Source organism: Silurus aristotelis, assembly GCF_946808225.1.
Source record: "Silurus aristotelis genome assembly, chromosome: 1".
Classification (NCBI taxonomy): Eukaryota; Metazoa; Chordata; class Actinopteri; order Siluriformes; family Siluridae; genus Silurus; species Silurus aristotelis.
Window position 1 is genome coordinate 2,786,026 of NC_139574.1, and position 18,016 is coordinate 2,804,041.

Genomic DNA, 18,016 nt, shown 5'->3' on the forward strand with positions numbered 1-18,016 from the left:
GATTTGCCGCTGATTAAAAGTAAACACGCCCCCGGTGTAATTACTGGGCTTTCCTCTGCAGAGCGTGGGATAACCATACCGCTGCGCTGCACTGCGCTCAACCGGGCGGAGGAAATAATGAAATAACTGAGGAATGATATATTTGCTGGCGATTCCTTTGTGCCTGTCGGAGCGAGAGGTGTTTCAGATGAAGCGGAGCGTAATGAATTCCACGAACACGTTTAATTACCACCGTCAAACAGTTCAAGGATGATTTGCTTTTTCTTCCAACCTGAAATGTAATGTGTTACCTTAAAAAAAAAAAAAAAGCAGACAAATTGTTAATTACTCCTGGTTTAGATTCTGCCTCACCTCGGCATTCCGCTTATTAATTAAAGCAAAAGCTAGACGTTATGTTTGGATCTTCTAGTGGTGAGATCACAAGGTTGTGAGGTTAAAGGATGGAGTTCTCTTGGTTCCACTGGTTAATGAGAAGCCAGACAGGAGGAACATGGGGCACTGAAGGGGGGGCTCGGAGGGGTAAAGTGGCTCTGGCCTTGAGAACAACATCTGGCCTTAACATCAGCATTACGGACAGGAAGGTCACACACGGAGTGAAGTGAAGCGGTTATACCTGCTGAGTCAGCGGAGTTATTTATACACACCCTGCAAATATTGGAGGAAGGAAGTGTAAAGGAGCTGAACATAAAACAAAAGCCTACACACACACACACACACACACACACACACACACACACACACACACACACACACACACACACACAAAATACTAAAATAAAAGGTTTGCACACATAAGAAGACAGCGTTGTATTTTTTTTTCTACATGTTGAAAGGGTTAGGGTTAGGTTTAGGGTTAACCCAATCAGATCAGCTCCTCCCATTACCTTTATAAACGCAGCATCCAATCAGATCAGCTCCTCCCATTACCTTTATAAACCCAGCATCCAATCAGATCAGCTTTTTCAATTCTCTTTATAACTACACCATCTAATCAGATCAGCTATTCAAATTCCTTTTATTAACCCAGCATTCAATCAGATCAGCCTTTTTCAATTCTCTTTATAAACCCAATGTCTAATCAGATCAGCTATTCAAAATTACTTTATAAACCCAGTGTCCAATCAGATCAACTTTTGAAATTCCTTTTTTTAAAGCCAGCATCCAATCAGATCAGCTTGTCATATTCCTTTAATAAACCCAGCGTTCCATCAGATCGGCTATTAAAATTCCTTTTATAAATCCAGGGTCTAATCTAATTAGCGCTTTGGATTGTCGCAGTGTCCAATCAGCTTCTAAAAAGTGCTAAACCAAAAAGTGTTAATATTGATCTGAATCCACAAGGCAGATTCTCCTTCTCTGTAGAAAGCAGTGAACCTCTGAGCATCTCGCCGTGTCTCGGCCCCTGACAGAGTCTGTTGCAGTAAACTCCAGACAGAGTACGACGGTGTTTAGCGAGCGACTTGTGATTAATCTCCTCAGTCGCACCGTCTCCTGCGAGCTCATATTTCAGAGAGACTGATGGCCTGTTCCCCGACACCTGTGAGCTGCCAGCACTCGGTCGTGTCTTCCACTTTAGCCATCAGCGAAATCCGTGCGGCAGTGCAGTCGATTACACGCGACGTCCTGCACACAATCGCCTCCGTATGCTGCTGCTCTCGCCTTTAATAACATCACTGAGAGCTTCACGGCCCGTCCTCCTGAGGATCAGCCGGGGTATTTAATGAGCTGGGTCCCAAACTGCACACCTAATACCCATTGAGCGCTCATTTTCTAATGTCATTCAAACACTTCATCTATCATGATCTCACATGGACAGTGTCCTAGCAAAGTGTTCCCTGTCTAAAATGCAGTCTATCGACAAAATCATTCAGAACCAATATGCCCTTTTTAATAAACTCCACTCTTCTGGGAAGATGTTTTACTGGATATTGGAGTGGGCTTGTGGAGATTCGGCCAAAAGGCCGTTTGAATTGCCGATCCAAATCATCCCAAAATTGTTCCATAGTCCTACCTGGAGATATTCCACTCCAAAGTCAGGTGTCCTAATGACTCGTTTTCTAATGCCACGTAAATGTTATAAAAAAGCAAATAAAGCTTAGGATGATGGAAATCATTCATTATTTTGCAAACGAAACGCGCTGTTATGTCATGAACCTTTTCGCCTGTTGCTCCAAATCAATCTGCACTGCAAACCCGAAAAGCTGATTATACTGAAAATAAATAAATAATACATTTATTTAAAATTTGACATTTTATAGGACAAAAAACAACAACATACCTTTGGCAAAAGAACTTAAATGGTTTAATCAGGAGAGAAACATGGTGGTGGTAGTATTACATTGTGTATTACTGTGCAAAAACTGATCAAAACCCATCAAAAACTGATTTTACAGCAGAAGCAAAAAGCATTGCTAAACCTAGCTAAGTTAATTAGCGAATAAAAAAGTTAATGCTAGTTCCATAAAATTCAATTTCAATAGACATTGTCCAAAAGCAGGGGACAGAAATAAAGAGAATACAGATATAAATAAAAATACATCAGTTCATACCTAACGAACAACCCAGTGGGCAACCCCAAGGGGCAAGGAACAACTCCCTGAGACTTCATTAGGAGGAAACCTTTAGAGAAACCAGACTCAAAAAGGAAACTCTCATCCTCAGCACTTTATTCGAGTTCCACCATTATTAATGTCCATCATCATCTGCTCCCTGATTTAGACTCAAATGTAAATATCAGCATTAGCCACAAGCCATTGAAGCAAACTGTTTCTATTTATCACAGACCAAATCCATAATGGTTCTTGAGATTAATCCTCCACAGAACCCTCATGGCTCAATGTAGACCCGTCCTCAGTTGCATTGTCTAATTGCAGAAGGGCATCAGAAGGTCGGCAGAAGGGGACAGTTAAGCATAATTAGCATAAAATCCTTGCTATTGGAACATGTTCGATACAGTGCCTCCGGAAAGTTTTCACAGTGCTTCACTTTTTTCACATTTTGTTGTTAAAATGGAAACATTTATAATTTTCTTTAAATTCTATAAACGATACCACTATCCTGACCAGTCTCCCAGTTCCTGCTCCTGAAAAACATCCACACAGCATGATGCTGCCACCACCATGCTTCACTGTAGGAATGGTATTGGCCAGGTGTTGAGTGGTACCTGGTTTCCTCCAGACATGATGTTTGGAATTTAGGCCAAAGTGTTCAATATTTGTTTTTCGTCATGTGACTTTAACTGACGAGTGGCTTCCGTCTGGCCAATCTACCATACAGGCCTGATTGGTGGAGTGCTGCGAAGATGCTTGTGCTTCTGAAAGGTTCTTCTCTCTCTTTACAGAGAAACACTGGAGCTCTTTCAGAGTGATCATTGGGTTCTTGGTCACCTCCCTGACTAAAGCCTTTCTCACCGATCTCTCAGTCTGCTCTAAGAAAAGTCCTGGTGGTTCCAAACTTCTATTTACTGATGATGGAGGTCACTCATTGGGACCTTCAATGCTGCAGAAATGTTCCTGTCCCCTTCCCGACATCTGTGCCTCGATACCATCCTGTCTCTGAGGTCTACAGACAATTCCTTGGACTTCATGGCTTGGTTTGTGCTCTGACATGCACGGACATGCAATAATTTACCACAGGTAAAATCCAATCAAGTTGTAGAAACATCTCGAGGATGATCAGTGGAAACATGATGCACCTGAGCTCAATTTAGAGTGGCATGGCGAAGGCTGTGAATATTATTATACATGTGAGGATTTATTTTATTTATTTATTTATTTTTTATACATTTGCAAAGATTTCAAACAAACTTCTTTCACGTTGTTATTATGGGGGAGTTTTTAGAATTCTGAGGTAAATAATCAATTTAATCCATTTTGGAATAAAGCTGTAACGCAAATTTGTGTTGTTGTGAATCATTTCCAGATGCACAGTAGTCATCCTCAGCTGCGTGTCTAATAACACGATAGAGAGAAAGTAGTAAATGTTATGCTAACTGACTTTATTACACCTGGAGTTAAAGCGAGGCCAGGTTATTAGCATGGAGAAATCAAAGGATGCTAATTAGCTTCTGTCGCAGCCCCTCGACATATCGGCAGAACCAAATATTCGACTGAAATAGTGTATTAAACATGCGCTGTGCTGAGATGCTACGCTGCACTAGCGAGATAATTAGCGTTGACTTGTGATGCCTGTGTGTATTGTGTGTGTGTGTGTGTGTGTGTGTGAGGCAGCATGCTGCACGCTGAGCTCTAATCCAGGCTTCATTTGTTTGACTCTCACACAGAGGGCTTTAATTGAGATTTTCTAAAAAAAATAAAAAAATAAAAAGCTGCACTTGTAAGTCCCAGAGAGAACCCTCTGGAGAGATTTCTGAAATACAATGAGATCTGTTTTTGACTTGATTTTAAGGCTGCAGTGTGTGTGTGTGTGTGTGTGTGTGTGTGTGTGTGTGTGTGTGTGTTTCTCTATCTCCGAATGCACCCTGTCTGTAAGATGTTAAAGAGAACCACATGTGACTGATTTACAGAAACACAGAAGACAACCAAAAAGTTGACGACTGATTCCCTAGAATAAAATAAAAACAAAAGGAAATCTTGATTATGACCAAATTATTAATTCGACTGATTCATCTAAAAAACAGATGTTCAGGTTCCTGCCACGAGGCTTCACGATGCTAAATTCATCACAAAACTGACCATTTGCAGTCCGAAAATCTCTCTAGCACCTCAGAGCCGTTAACAGGTTTTTCAGAGAACCCCCACAATGTCTTGGCGTTTTTACAGTGAAGCCCTGAGGAGAAATTAATCTTTTCACCCACATGTTCCACTGAATTCGGTTCGTTCTTCAGCAGAACAAACAAAACCTCGTTGGTTTGGGTCTCGCTTCTACAGGACACAGAAACACAGAGTAGCCCTGTTCTCCTAAAGCGTTTCTTCAGGACTGGGAACTTGGTTAAAGCATTGGACTTTAGAACTGTGCGTTCAAATCCCAGTTACACAAAGATGCTACTCCTGGGCCCCTGAGCAAGGCCCTTAACCCTGTCATGTCAAACCCAATGTCATACTGCATCACTTCTGTCTCTGTTTGGCAGATTACCTTATCTAGACTCAGTCTCAGTTACACAGCAGAGCAATTTTACAGCAGTGGCAGCTTTGGTGGTGCTGGGATTTGAACCCATCACCTTCTGATCAGAAGTCCAGCATCTTATCCATTGAGCGAAAGATTATTGGAAGCGACTTCACCGTACAAAAAGACAATGAGCCAAATCATACGTCTTTAGAGAGCAAACAGTCATCTGGAGTGTCATCTATCATGGAACGACCTGCCCAGTCACTGCACCTAAATCCTATAGAACTGATCTGGCATAACCAAGAAACGTCCATCTAGTGAAGAACATCTTTGGCGAGTTTTAGAAGAGGCACAGCAAAGTATTTTGAGCTGAACGTTTGGAGAAACTTCCTGTCCGGATGCTGAGAGTGTGTAAAGCTCTTCTTCATCCTTCAAGGGAGGATTTTGCAGTCTAAATAAAGTGAAACATCTGGAGTTTGTTGCATAGAAACAAAAGGAACATCTCAAAAACCATACAAGACTCAGGGTTTCCAAACTGTTCCCAAACCCACAAATGGACCTCAAAGCTAAAATTGAAATATTGAATGTTCATCACATGAAATGCTTAATAAGTAAACACAATGCTGAAGTTTCCAAGGTAAGTCAGGTGGTGCTAGAAATAATTTCACCATGAGGAACGCTAAAGAACTAATCCCAAACCAGAACTATCAGGGTTTTCAATAATGAGACATGGAAGATCACCTGACCTCTAATTAGCATGTACAAATTGGACCTCGTGTAAACTTCCACTGAAGCTCTGCTGTTTGTATATAAAATTTCCCATCACACTTAGATCATTGTAAATACTGGACAGTGATTGGCTGGAAGTTCAGGTGAGAGTTGAACTCACAGGAGCAATGCAAATGCCAGTTCCAGTAACCATAGCAACATTTTTTTCCAGAGCTGTTTCAGATTCAAGAACTAAAGCTCTACGCTCTGCTCAGGCCTCCACGTGTTCACCGCGGGTGCGTTTCTAGAGACGTGAACGGCACCGCGCGCCGCACGGAACCTTGGCGTCTTTGATGAAGTGTTAATGGTCTGTAACCGCGAGACGCCGAAACGAACGGAACGGACACATTTTTCTGTATCTGAAATCACTGTTGATGCGTGTGTGCACTTAGTCGTCATGACGACAACGCTTTTAATGAAAGGATGGCAAGAAATGGAGAGATTCCTGCAGGATAGATTGGCTACGCATGTACATCTTTCACAAGTGTGTGTGTGTGTGTGTGTGTGTGTGTGTGTGTGTGTGTGTGGAAGCAACAAGACTGAACTATTAAAATGGCCTATGAGTAAAAAAGCATACTGGCTGCTATAACATCTCAGTGCATTCCTTCACGTGTCTGCACAACGCTAAAACGTGGAATAAATCGAGCCGAGTCATTGAAAAACTCATCCGACTGCCTTTAGGTTGTTGTTATTTAAATATTATTTATGTGACGATGCTGACATTTCATATATAACGGACCCAGAAAAGAAGCCAGAAAACTCTGGGTTCAAGCCCGATTATGCCATTTCAAAGAATCGATGATTTTTTTTTCTCCAGCGCTAATCAATAACGGACGCATTACACTTTTAGGATAAGGTCATCCAAGACAAGTTCAATAAATGGTTCCTCTAAACAGCTCGAGCGTTCCTCCTCCAGGCCCTTGTGCCATTGGAAGGCAAATATCTGAGAACATTTCATCATTGTTTTCTTCACACCATGCATGTGTTAACTAAAAGTTTCAATGTCTGACACAATGTTATTGAGGTGAAGAACATCCCGAGGTGAAGTGGAGAACATTATACTGTAATCGTAAAGATCTCACACCTAGTCGTGGATTATCACCAGGGTCACTTCCCAGCATTGAGGATTTCAAGGTGTTATTGATGTTTGCATTGAAAACTGAGTGAACCTACCTACCAAAGATCAGCCATAACATTATGACCACCCGCCTAATATTGTGTTAGTCCCCTTTTGATGCTAAAACAGTTCTGACCCATCGATCATAAACAACATGAACTTCTTCAGCAGTTGGAGCTACAGGAGTTCATCTGTTGGATCGGACCACACGGACCACCCTTCGCTCCTCACGTGCAACAATGAGCCTCGGCTGCCCACGCCCCTGTCGCCGGTTCACCACTGTTCCTTCCTTGAAGCACTTTTGATAGATTTTGACCACTGCAGACCAGAAACATCTCACAAGAGCTGCACTTTTGGAAATGCTTTGACCCAGACGTCTAGATGTCACAATTTGCCAAATTTGTATTCTTCCTGGACAAAATGTTTACTTGCTGCCCAATAAATAAATCCACCCACTAACAGGTGCCATGATGAAGAGATCATCAGTGTTCTTCACTTCACCACTAAGAATGTCAGAATGTCGGTAAGATAAAATTCTAGGTTCTTTAAATACACTAGATTAAATGGTGTTGAGTTCTGGATTATGATTGGTCAGAAGGTTGTGCTTCGTTTTCTGTGAATGCTGTATAGCTATTACAAGTTATTCGAAAACATTGTCGTTTCTTCAGTAACGTTGCTTCATACTCGTCACATGGACATTACAGCACAATTCAATTCTTTCACTGGAGTCAGACATGATACAGAGCCCCTGGAGAACAGAGGGTTAAGGGCTTTGCTCAAGGGCCCATAAGTGAATTAACCACTGAGCTACCAGATCCCAGAAGCACCAGGTTTACACCATAAAACCGCAAGCAATGAAACTGAAAAGCTGCGTTGACTGGAGGTTAATGGTATATTTTGCTCCACGCTTGATCGTGTTACATGCGACATCCAAAGATGATGGAAACAGGTCGACCCTCCAGCCTGAGTGATGTCAAGCCAACCTGCTGAGGAACACAGAGCTCTGCAGAAACCAGACAATAAAAGCTGTCAGCTTTTCAACCCAGAAAATAAAGTCGCAGTGACGAGGAAACCGTGCTGCGCTAAACCCCAGATGTCACAGCCGTCACGTATTCCTGGACCATCAGCCTTATCTTACTCCAACCTCTGGTCCGGGAACTTGATGCACTCTCTTGACCTCTCGAAGAAACCGTGCGTCTGATTACACTTTCCTAAACTTTAATAACACACTCTGGAGATAAGACATAAACCACAGGAAAGCTGAGTGACACAGAAATACAGTGACAGCTAATAAAATCATCAAGCAACAGGAAACGTTCCAGACGAATGATCTATGATGGGGATTATTCCTAATTTTGCATGGTTTTCCTCAAAGATCTGAAGGAAATCTTGATAAGATTGAGGACCTCCTAAAGGTGCCTCAAGGTTTCTTTGAAACTTGTTACACCTTCCGTTGTGAGAAAAGGCACTGCTATGACACATATGATCAAAGGAACTTGTTTCATGAACGTTCCTCAACAGTAACTCCATGGATTCGACATTATCTAGGCTTCGATCTCATAATCACCTGATGAACCTTTTAAGCTGTATGTGGTTCTTCATTTTGGAGCATGACATTTTCTCTTCACTTGAACTAGGAGATCAAAACCTGTTTTAGCATCAGTGCACAAAGTCAACTCCATGAAGATCCCTGTGGAGTGGAAGATCTTCTTCTGTAAAACACCATTGGGATGAATGTGAATGCCCATGTCTTCTCACCTCATCTACATCAGTACCTGTCTGAAGGAGCACAAATTTTTAGTGGAACATCTTCCCAGAGGATTGGAGGCTACTGTTTTATAAGAGCAAATGCTCAGGTGTCCTCCAACATCTGTTCATACAGTGTACGTTCCCCTAGATGCCCAGCCATCCTAGAACCCTCCAGAATTTCAATTTCAGCCCTTAATCTCTAAGCAGAATTAGCTTCAATATCTAAAGCCGTGGACTTCTGACACCCGAGACACGGCACGTCTCTTTATTCTCGTTCCTTAATGGACATGAATCCACATGGGCTCTGTCCTCAACCTGAGCCTGAACACACAGGGGGGATGTTAGCAGGGTAAAACATTACCCTGAAGATGAATCTTCAAGCTCATACACACCTGAGCCTTTCGGCTTCTCTGAGAAATTGAGGAAAAAAGAGAAAAGAAAAGAAGACAGAGAGAGAGAGAGAGAGAGAGAGAGAGAGAGAGAGAGAGAGAGAGAGAAATCTCATTTTCAACAACACGACTGCTCGATTTCTCGGCCTTCTCTTCCGACGCGATTAGTCCTGCTGTTCCTCGTCTGTTATTCTCATCCCTGCGAAAACGCAAATGAGGTTATAATGACAACAATCATAATCTCATCCTCACGCTCAGGACAGAAAGTTTCTCATCACCTCGACACGTGAGCTCCGTATTTACACCTACCCTGACGTTCATCCGCAAAATGTAGACGACCAGCAAAACAACTGAAGTACTGAAAGTACTGAATTCTCTATTGTGATTGGATGGAAGTTCAGTTAACCAAAATAACATACAATTCCATTTCCTTACCAACTAAGACCGCTATTCTAGACGCTTCCCAAGGACCTTAGCGAGCTCTATCGGGAATTTTTGATTTGGATTTCGAGGTACAACATGGATTTAAAGACCTGGAGAAGAAAACGAAGAAACAGAACGGAAAAATGACAACACTGAAACTTCTGCTATCGGCTGCTCCCATTAGGGGGTGCCACTGCAGATCGTCCATCTCCATACCCCCCTGTTCTCTACATCTGCCTCTTTCACACCAACTACCTGCATGTCTTCCCTCACCACATCCATAAACCTCCTCCTTGTTCTTTCTCTTTTCCTTCTTCCTGGTGGCTCCATCCTCAGCATTCTTCTACTGATATACCCACACGTCCAAACCATCTCAATCTCACCTCCCTCACCTTGTCTCCAAAAACGTCCTACATGCACTGTCCCTCTAATAAACTCATTTCTAATCCTGTCCATCGTCGTCACTCCCAACGAACATCTCAACATCTTCAGCTCTGCTACCTCCAGCTCCACCTCCTGTCTTTTACTCAATGCCACTGTCTCTAATCCATACAACATGTTTGACTATTGTTCAGAATCACCGCTCTCTCGCTGTTCCACACTAATGAGGGAGCGAGAGTCAGTTATCCAACTTACACATATTGGGACACATGACTTTTCCAGCCACATGTGATTCAGTACCAGACTGTTAGCACAAATGTATAGGATGGAACTGTGTGTATGTGTTCTGTGGTGTGTATATTGTGTGCATTGTGTGTATGGTTGTGTACTGTGTATATGGTGTGTGTATATTGTTTGAATTATGAATTTGTGTCTATGATGTCTGTGGAATGTGTACTTGTGTATAGTGTATGTGGTGTGCGCAGTGTGTGTGGGTATCATGTGTATGGTGTCTATGTTGTGTATATTGTGTGTGTACATGGTGTGTGTGTGTTTGTATGGTGCGTGTGTGTGTGTGTATATGGTTTGTGTGTATATGGTGTGTGTGTATATGGTGTGTGTGTGTATGGTGTGTGTTTATATGGTGTGTGTGTGTGTGATTGTATGGTGTGTGTGAGTGTATGGTGTGTGTGTATATGGTGTGTGTGTGTGTGTGTGTGTGTGTGTGTGTGTGTGTGTGTGTGTATATAGTGTGCGTGTATATGGAGTGTGTGTAAATGGTGTATGTGTATGGTGTGTGTATATGGTGTGTGTGTATATGGTGTGTGTGTGTGTGTGTTTGTATGGTGTGTGTGAGTGTATGGTGTGTGTGTATATGGTGTGTGTGTGTGTGTGTGTGTGTGTGTGTGTGTGTGTGTGTATATAGTGTGCGTGTATATGGAGTGTGTGTAAATGGTGTATGTGTATGGTGTGTGTATATGGTGTGTGTGTATATGGTGTGTGTGTGTGTGATTGTATGGTGTGTGTGAGTGTATGGTGTGTGTGTATATGGTGTGTGTGTGTGTGTGTGTGTGTGTGTGTGTGTGTGTGTGTGTGTGTGTGTGTGTGTGTGTGTGTGTATATAGTGTGCGTGTATATGGAGTGTGTGTAAATGGTGTATGTGTATGGTGTGTGTATATGGTGTGTGTGTATATGGTGTGTGTGTGTGTGTGTTTGTATGGTGTGTGTGAGTGTATGGTGTGTGTGTATATGGTGTGTGTGTGTGTGTGTGTGTGTGTGTGTGTGTGTGTATATGGTGTGTGTGTGTGTATATGGTGTGTGTGTATATGGTGTGTGTATATGGTGTGTGTATATGGTGTGTGTGTGTGTGTGTGTGTGTGTGTTTGGCGTGTATCCTGTTATAGAGAACAGCATCTGATCTGAAGCAGACGGATGCCACTCCTGTGTATTGCGATGTAAGAAATAGATTCTTTCCTGAAACAGATGTTTACCGAATCTGTGCGCGTGTGTGTGTGTGCGTGTTTGTGTGTAATTCCGAGGTGAGAAATAAGAGAGAAAACACTCTAGACAAAGAACAAGAAAAGAAAAGCAGTAAAGCGATACAGATAGACGTGTCCTCCATTGATCTTCCCTCAGGGTATGACAGTGATCTCCTGGTTACATTATGCTAATCAGTGACACAGCTGCACTCCCTGTAACAGCACACCGCTAGATGTTTTATTCCGCTTATAATATTCCTTCCATGTGATGTAAAAGGAAACTTTCTGACCAATCACCATGCATACCTCAGCAGTGCTTATTTCCTCCCCGTTCCCTGAGTGGTCTCGCTGTAGCGCTCAGAGGAGGAACTGAGATCACAGAGATCGTCTCAACTGTCGCCTGCAAGCAGTTTGGCTCCAAATCTCTCAGTGTGACAGTGCGGTAACAGGAAACCCACAGTGCTGTCACAGCTCTCGGCTCGATTTATTTACCAGCCATCAGCTTGTGAGGAACACGGGGGATTGTGGGTATTTTTAGCGTGTGCTTCCTGAGTCGGTAGGATTAGCTGGAGCGCTTCGTTCATTTATAGAAATAACTCCATGAGTCAGCTCTGACCCACAGACTCGACTTATATGCACTGAGTCATATTCAAGCTTGGAACCTCATCATCATTATCTCCTTCTTTTTTTTCTGTTTTTCAGAATCCACCAACACTAAATCCCTCAAGCATCTACCAATAATTATATTCCCAAAGCAGGTGTTCTGCTTTTCTCCTTCTAACACACACTGATCTTTCTGATGCTAAATCACACAAACAAGAAAACATGCTAGCAAGTGAACATACACTGTATGGACAGACACTTGTGGGGACCTGACCATACGAATGGAATGTGCCTCCTTTTGGGCATCCAATTCCACATGTATATATAATATAATAATAGCCTTTATTTGTCACATATACATTACAGCATAGTGAAATTCATTCTTCACATATCCCAGCTTGCTCAGAAGCTGGGGTCAGCCATGATACGCCACCTCTGGAGCACAGAGTGTTAAGGGCCTTGCTCAAGGGCCCAAGAGTGGCAGCTTGGCGATACCGGGGCTTGAACTCCTAACCTTCCGATCAGTAACCCAATGCCTCAACCACTGAGCTCCTACTCCCACATACAAAATATATCAAAATATAGTTTATATATAACATCAAATGTAGTCTCCTTCACTCTCCACTAGATCTTTGTAGAGATTTGTGCTCATTCAATGACAAGAGTGAGGTTAGGAGGCCATGAACAATTTATCCCAAAGGTGTTCAGTGGGGTTAAAGTTCTAGAGCAAAAGATCAACCCATATCTTCATGGAACTGGCTTTGTGCACAATGTCATGTTGAAACAGGTTTTGGTCTCCTATTTCAAGAAATTTTAAGCTAGAGCATCTGAAGAGGTCCTATACAGTTGTGAGCCTTTATGTTTGTGGTAACTGTTTAAGCAAGACCATATATGGATTGGAAAAATGTTAACAATATAATTTGAATATTGTCAAATTCATCAAATATTTCTTATTGTAATTTAACAAATATAAACCATATATAAAATTCAACCCACGTATGGATATTATGGACGTCATTTCAAACTGAGGTTCTTATTCTCCTGGCAGAACATTTAGCTTCTATATTAAACTATTTCATGATTAAAATAAGAACAAATTACTTGAACAGGTAATAATAATTATATACGTGATTTACTGTAACCTTAAAGTTATTGTAAAATGAAAGAGTAGATAAATCTAAATATATTTGAGACATTTCTATACATACAGAAACTGAATACCTGCAGACACACACGTCCTTATCGCAATCCTCTTTACACTTCATATACACATGAACGTCGTCCTAATACTTTACATACTCAAAAATGTCCTCATAATACTTCAAATACACATGAATGTCCTCATTATAGATTAGATACACTAGAAAATCATCATAAGAGACTGTCCACTTCCATATCCTGTCCTACCATCTCCCAGTGACAAGTGGATACACTGGGAGAGTCTCTTTTCTATTTTGGTACCAAGGTGGACTTTCTGTAGATGGAATTCAGAGTGAAGACATCCTTACTCCATGACCTAATAAACCAGTATCAGAATGTGTTAACCGATAGAGACGTGTTCTGGAGGAAGGTGTCTGCCAAATGGTGTCTATATATGTTATGTAAGAGATGAGAGATATATATATATATATATATATAGTGAAAGTCGCATGAAAGAAAAACAAATGTTCTCAGAAGCCTACGTTTTCAGATGTTCGGTGGTCTACAAGGCATTCTGGAGAGTAAGTAATGAGGGTTAAGTAAATGCAGGATATGTGTTAGATATATTAGGCAAGTTGGCACTGTTGGGCCTTGGGCAAGGACCTTCACCCCCTCTGGTCCAGGGTCTCAGATGGCTGATCTTGTATTCTGACCTCTGCTTCTCAATCATACGAAATAAGCAACAACAATTGATTTGCTTTGTTTTATGATGTACATGTTTAAGCACTTTTCTAAGTTTGCTTTGTAGAATTCAAGAGTTATATGTATATTAGGTTTGTAACCTTGTGTACCTTTGTAGATTTATTCATCGCTAGAGACTCAAAGCACTTTTGTACGTCACTCTGGACACAGGCATCTGCTAAATGCCGCAAATGTAAATGTAAAATGATGTGCAGTGTGAAAAAAAAGTCAACCAAACAGCAAATAAAGCAAAAGAATCCATTTCAGCAAATAGATGTGAAAGTGTCCTTGCACACATTTCCTAAATCCCACACTGGCCATGAAGGGATAGAGCAAGCATGCTGTGTGAGACCTTCATGCCCGAGGAAAGCCTTATGCCACACAGAGTTGACAGCACTAACAGGTTTTGCCGCAGCTCTGCCTCATCAACAGACCTACACAGCTTCGCCCTGCAGCAATTACAGTTCAACAATGGCAGTATCAGCTCCAGACCTACACCAAATCCTGCCAAGGAATCAATTATTGACAGTTAGTCTAAATCATCTAGTACAGTCAAAAATCTAATCCAAATTTAGACCAAATTACACCAAATTAGTCCCAATCCTAAGCGTGGAATCTAGACTAGAGTCGATTTACAAATCAAAACATAGACCCCAAATAAAGAGAAAAATGGACACCATATTCCGCGAACAATCCCAAACTAAATCTAGACAAATCCCACAATAAGTGCGGACCCAGATCAGAATTTAGGCTACCCATATAACCCATCTCAGGCTTAATCCTGAACCAGAAATCCATTCTAAATGGCTCCTTGCACCCATATTCGTATCAATACCGAACTCTGATCCTAAATAAAGACATAAGCCCAAACAAATCCAAGGACCAACCTGAAACCCAGAACCCATTATAAAATAACTTCCCCTCATTTTTAAACCCAAGGCCCAAACCCAATCCTAGTCCGGCTCTAGGTCTTGTCTGAGGTCTGCACAAAAAAATGAAACACAGCTAAAGCTTTGTTTTAATCTACATATTCCATATTAAGACCTAATGTCAATCAGAGACCAGACTGTCTGATTATTTAATTATCTCTTCTGAACAAGGCCACGTGTCCAAATGTAATTAATTAGTTCTAATCAAACGTAGGAAGGCAAGTCTGTGTTTGAGAAGACCATGTTATTACTATAACTCAGAGGTGGGAAGTGAAGTGATGAAGTAAAGAAGGAGTATTTGTACTTCGTTACTGTACTTAAGTACATTTTTCTGGTATCAGTATTTTTTACTTTACTGTTTATTTTTTTTATCTTTTCACTTTCACTTCTTACATTTTTACACAAATATCATTTTATCAATTTGTTAAAATGTAAATATTTGTTCTTCTCACTGTGCATCGTTTTCAGTTCATCAACCAATTTCCCGTCTTTGCGCGTTGTGTTTTTATCTATCACGTTACAAAGCTAACAACAAGCGTGGCAGAAGGCAACAAGAAGTCTGGGGTTAACTTGCATGAGACAGAGGGAGTCAATGATGAAAACATGAAAGAGAACAGAAACATTCCTGATCACATGATCATCATCATCTTTTCTCTGCTTGTGTTCTGGTGGATCTTCAGCCTGGATACATTCATTAGGTAACAACATTTAAAATTAGTTTTTTATTGATATATTAATATAATGTAAGGTTCAGTTACCAGTGTGACACTAAAACAGGTAGTATTTGTCGGGGAACCACCAGCTTTGCCTCTCCTCTGTGCCCCGCCCACACGGAGCGCTTCTCCATCATACTCCATCATACTACATTCATCCAACATTTAAGGTCCTTGCTCTTTCAGGACCTCGTCCGTTATTGCACGTTATGCTAGGGACCTTTTGGACTCTATTGGACTGTGTGGGCCTCGCCTCTTCCAGGCGTACCACGGATATTTCCTCAGCATAACAGTATTAATGGCTACTTTACTTAAACCCAAACTTCTATACTTTAACGTGAGTGAAAAGTTGTAGCCAGAACTTCAACTTTTACTTTTAAAACACGAGTAGCTGTACTTCTAATTCAGTGAATGATGTGTGTACTTTTGTATCTCTGACTATACAATATTATATGAACTATTGAGGGCCAATTGGAAAAAAAACATAACTGGTTGATGATTTTTTCATCCCCCTCAAAAACATATTTCTCATCAACATTTCACTGGTAACCATTGATACAAAACTATCCAACATTCTCCAAAATATATGTCAGCAGGTTGGTAAAATCTTGCCTAATACAGAGGGCTGTGTTTCAAGACCCTGGGGTTGTGTACCGAACCAGGAAAGCTGTCAAAAAAACATAGACAAACCTGGTCTGTTTGTTGTACACCGCTTGCAGGTGAATGAATGTAAACAGCTCCCAATTTCTGTAGCATGACGTGTAGGATCTGAAAGCTGAAAGCTGGAGTTTGGGGATGTCTGGCAAAGTCAAGGTAATCTGCTTTTTTTTCTCCTGTTTTATTGCCAACCCAGAAATCATTCTGCTCAGTGTAGATAGTGGTGGGTTTCAGTGAGCTGAATGCCCTGAACATCACCTCTTATAAAGCTGGCCAATTTGGGGTACCTTGTATAATGGAGAGCAGTGGAAGTAAGAGTTTCAGGGTCCGGGTTTGGGATTAACTGGGATTTGGAGTGGTATTGAATCTGTGCATGGGTCTGGGCTCTGCATTTGGAATGTCTGTAAATTTGCTTGTGGTTGCCAGATTGGGGTTGAGATGGTTTAGCAAGATATTGGGATTGTTTAAATCATGGTCTGGGTTTGCTCCTGTTCTTCAAACAAATCCCAAATCACGGGGAATGTAACTGCACCTAGTTTGAAATCATCCTCAGGTAAATTATTGAGAAATATTAAAGAAACATGTAATGTTCCCAAAATCAATGGCACATAATAGCACAAAATGCAGTCTGGAATATGACACCAGTTGATGTTCCTTTTGGGTTCAAACGATGCCCATTAATTCAATTCAATTCTTTTTTTTTGTAGAGCACTTTCAACAGTGACCATTGTTTCAAAGAAGCTTTACAGAGATAAAGAGGTTATAAAGTTCTAAAAAACAATTTATAAGTGTAGTGCCTTTAAGTTTGTTCCTTATAATGTTAGCCCCAATGAGCGAGACAGTGGCATCTGTGGTAAAGGAAATGAGGAAGAAATATTGAGAGGAATCAGACTCAAAAGGGAACCCATCCTCATCCTTAACACTAAATGTCCAATCATTAGTTTCGCTTTATTAAGACTTTAAGGTCGACTGGGACACTACTAGCTATACAAAAAAATTGATATTTTATTATTTATTTTCTATCATTTTATTTGCTAATTGTCCATTTACAGATGCAAGACTCAGTTTTGCAACATTAAAAAGTGTGACCAGCTTATGTTTTTGAAAAGTTTACTGTTTCTCAATAGGACTACATGGTGAAGAAATCTGTAAAAAATTTAGAGTCGAAGGCAGCTTGATAATATTTATACATCAAAACTTAAACAGAAAGCTCAAGTTGTTACCTTCAATAATCTGATGATGCCGATAAAAAGTAGAGACAAGAGCTAAAATTGGGAACCAAAAACACAGAAAAATACCTGGTCCAACATTGAGACAACTGAAGTCTGTCGACTGTTAGCAAAAGTATGGCATCTAACCAGGCGGACATTCTGGCAGCATCCCAAAGTATCATGCCACATATACGCTGCTACATTACCCACCAAACTCCGAATATTTTGAACATTTTGTTGTGTCGTTACAATAAAGATCGAAAAGATAAAAAGATCTTAAGTGCCCCCTTGGGGACTAAGAAGGCAAAGTAATGGATAGTGTGTTAGAGAAGTGAAGAAAAGAGTGCAGGCAGGGTGGAGTGGGTGGAGAAGAGTGATAGCAGGAGTGATTAGTGATAGAAGAGTATCTGTGAGAGTGAAAGGGAAAGTTTATAGGACTGTGGTGAGACCTGAGATGTTGTATGGATTAGAGACAGTGGCATTGAGTAAAAGACAGGAGGTGGAGCTGGAGGTAGCAGAGCTGAAGATGTTGAGGTTTTCGTTGGGAGTGACGAGGATGGACAAGATTAGAAATGAGTTTATTAGAGGGACAGCGCATGTAGGACGTTTTGTAAACAAGGTGAGGGAGGTGAGATTGAGATGGTTTGGAC

General features: G+C 41.2%; 1 protein-coding gene and 1 pseudogene across 4 annotated transcripts in view; both read right to left on the reverse strand.

Moving 5' to 3' along the window:
- LOC310728396 (A-type potassium channel modulatory protein DPP6-like) overlaps nt 1-18,016 on the reverse strand; it is a 225,791-nt gene that overhangs the window by 95,730 nt on the left and 112,045 nt on the right. The window lies entirely within an intron of this gene.
- On the reverse strand, nt 9,255-11,149 carry LOC310733737 (annotated as a pseudogene). The gene is made up of 3 exons: nt 11,066-11,149; nt 10,433-10,775; nt 9,255-9,289 (listed from the first exon to the last, which is right to left on the reverse strand). The product of its transcript is annotated as an uncharacterized misc_RNA (transcript).